This window comes from Poecilia mexicana, unplaced genomic scaffold (assembly GCF_051168715.1).
Source record: "Poecilia mexicana isolate PSO_F unplaced genomic scaffold, ASM5116871v1 scaffold_15, whole genome shotgun sequence".
In the NCBI taxonomy this organism is placed as follows: domain Eukaryota; kingdom Metazoa; phylum Chordata; class Actinopteri; order Cyprinodontiformes; family Poeciliidae; genus Poecilia; species Poecilia mexicana.
The window spans coordinates 22,670,191-22,673,469 of NW_028263384.1; the positions used below are offsets into that span (position 1 = coordinate 22,670,191).

Sequence of the window (3,279 nt, forward strand, 5' to 3'; positions counted from 1 at the left end):
GGCGGCTCTGCACTGGAAGCCATTACTGGGCAGCTCAGCTGGAAGAAAGGCCCACTGATGGAGGAGGGACAGAAAGAGGGAGGGAGGGAGAGAGAGGAGATTTAAAATATAAAGAGCGAAACAAAGCAGAAAATCACAACAGAAAACATAAACACAACGGTTACGAGGAAGGAAGGAAGGAAGGAAGGAAGGAAGGAAGGAAGGAAGGAAGGAAGGAAGGAAGGAAGGAAGGAAGGAAGGAAGGAAGGAAGGAAGGAAGGAAGGAAGGATATAAAACCAAATATAAAGGAAGATTTTCTCAAGCATGGATGAATAATAAAAGCAACTCCAGGTATATTTTTGATGAGGGAATAAGATTATAACATGATATAGAGCTCAAAATAGTCGATTTTACCTGATATTACCTCTTTAATGTTCCTGTTCCTCTAGACCAGGGGTGTCAAACTCAGTTTCACCGAGGGCCACTTCAGCATATTGGCCCCCCTCAACGGGCCACATTGACGGTACAGATCAGGAGGGCATCCCTGCTAAAACACCCCAGACAAAAGGTTGACTTCCCTCATTCAGTTCTGTAGAGGCTTATAATGAGTCAATGGTCCAGGTGTGTTAGAGAAGGAATGCATCTAAAGCTGCAGATGGTAGCTCTGGAAAACTAGGCTTGGGCAGCCCTAGCATAAATGTATAAAAATACAATGTTAAAAATAAATGAAACACCTCATATTGTTAAATAACTGATTTTATGTATTGAAGTTTTAAATATTACATTTGAGTTTCCATGGATGTAAAATTACTGCTCAGTTTAAAAATTACAATATTTAAATCAGTGTTTAAAGGTGAGCAAGCAAATAATAAAAACAAGTCACATGGGCAGACATTATAGACTTTACGCAAAGATTTAGTCTCAGAGGCAACTGAAACCAATTAATTAAAAAAAAAATCCTTTCTGACTATCATCTCATGGTCTCTGAACTAAATGCGTCTTTCTGACCGGAGCTGACAGCGAGTTGAAGAGTTATGGACCGGACGCTTTGGAGCGTCTGGTTAGGAAGCGCATTACAAACCTTTGGTTGAAATGTAGTTTGTAGTCAATTCATTCTCAAAATCTATTAAAAATCTATTCTCAAAATCTATTAATGCTGGGGGGCCACATGTGGCCCCCCAGCATTTGACACGTGCATTACGCCATAGAACTGCCAATTGGTAATTGAAGTAAAGTAGCTTCGATTTCAAAGAAGCCGACATTGAAGTCGATTGGCAAATGAACCATCACCAAAGAGGAAGGCTCTTGTCTCACTGCACCCCAAGAGATGCATAACCTACAAAAACCATTTGTTTGGTTTCGAACCAGAGACCTTTTGCGTGGAAAGCAAACGTGATAACCACTACACTACAGGAACTGAACTTCTCTGCTTTGTTTCATTTTGAGGTTTCAAAGATGATGATGTGAGATGCAACGCATGAAAATTTCAGCTGAGGCTTGCACTCAGATGCCTGGATTCAGAGTACAGACCATGACACCACAGAGCCTTGTTGACCTTTAGTAAACACCTGTGATGAAGAGAACATGCAAAATCTGTTTCTGTCTGGTTTCGAACCAGAGACCTTTTGCGTGTGAAGCAAACGTGATAACCACTACACTACAGGAACTGAACTTCTCTGCTTTGTTTCATTTTGAGGTTTCAAAGATGATGATGTGAGATGCAACGCATGAAAATTTCAGCTGAGGCTTGCACTCAGATGCCTGGATTCAGAGTACAGACCATGATACCACAGAGCCTTGTTGACCTTTAGTAAACACCTGTGATGAAGAGAACATGCAAAATCTGTTTCTGTCTGGTTTCAAACCAGTAACCTTTTGCATGTTAAGTAAACGTGATCACCACTACGCTACAGGAACTGAACTTCTCTGCTTTATTTCAGTTTGAGGTTTCAAAGATGATGATGTGAGATGCAACGCATGAAAATTTAAACTGAGGCTTGCACTCAGATGCCTGGATTCAGAGTACAGACCATGATACCACAGAGCCTTGTTGACCTTTAGTAAACACCTGTGATGAATAGAACATGTAAAATCTGTTTCTGTCTGGTTTCGAACCAGAGACTTTTTGCGTGTGAAGCAAACGTGATAACCACTACACTACAGGAACTGAACTTCTCTGCTTTATTTCATTTTGAGGTTTCAAAGATGATGATGTGAGATGCAACGCATGAAAATTTCAGCTGAGGCTTGCACTCAGATGCCTGGATTCAGAGTACAGACCATGATACCACAGAGCCTTGTTGACCTTTAGTAAACACCTGTGATGAAGAGAACATGCAAAATCTTTCTGTTTGGTTTCGAACCAGCAACCTTTTGCATGTTAAGTAAACGTGATAACCACTACGCTACAGGAACTGAACTTCTCTGCTTTATTTCAGTTTGAGGTTTCAAAGATGATGATGTGAGATGCAACGCATGAAAATTTAAACTGAGGCTTGCACTCAGATGCCTGGATTTAGAGTACAGACCATGGCACCACAGAACCCTTGTTGACCTTTAGTAAACACCTGTGATGAATAGAACATGTAAAATTTGTTTCTGTCTGGTTTCGAACCAGAGACTTTTTGCGTGCGAAGCAAACGTGATAACCACTACACTACAGAAACTCATGCTCTTTGCAGTGTTCCTGGTAGATGATCCACATTTTGTTAGAGACTGATGTCAACGATGGGCATGGAACAATGTCAAATACTTACAGATCCTCTCAGAGAGCACAGTAACTTGGTGAACAAACTGTCAGACTTATATTTGTGCCTAATTTTACATTACAGTCCATAAACTAAGTCTGGGATCAAAAAATTGTATTGAAAATGTCATTAGCAGAGACAAATGGTTCTACAGAGACTTGGCTAAATGGCTATAAAATAAAATCAATACTTACAAATAAAAAATGGTTCAAAAATAATAACACTCAAAATACAAAATCTCTGGAAAATAAAATATGATATATGTTGTTTTGAAAAACATTAGAATATAAGCCCTTTTATCACATCTCCATTGTGGTAAGATCATGTCAGTTCTTCTTAAATCCATGGAAACTCAACAGTTTGTAAGGTAGGTGAGTTAGCTCAGCAGGTCAGAGCACCGTGCTGGTAATGCTGAGGTCGTCAGTTCAAACCCCGTATGGGGCAATTCATGTCTAAGGTCCTTCAAACAATCAACACTTCAAAATAAATAAGGGTTCAAAAATAAAATCAACACTTTACAATACATAAGGGTTCAAAAATAAAATCAACACT

At 39.6% G+C, this 3,279-nt stretch overlaps 2 non-coding genes across 2 annotated transcripts; both read right to left on the reverse strand.

The window, feature by feature from the left end:
- Window positions 1-1,574: 1,574 nt before the first annotated feature.
- trnav-cac (transfer RNA valine (anticodon CAC)) lies at window positions 1,575-1,647 on the reverse strand. Its single transcript has one exon. It is a non-coding gene; the product is annotated as a tRNA-Val (tRNA).
- A 926-nt stretch (window positions 1,648-2,573) lies between these two features.
- Window positions 2,574-2,646, reverse strand: trnaa-cgc (transfer RNA alanine (anticodon CGC)). Its single transcript has one exon. It is a non-coding gene; the product is annotated as a tRNA-Ala (tRNA).
- Between the last annotated feature and the right edge of the window lie 633 nt (window positions 2,647-3,279).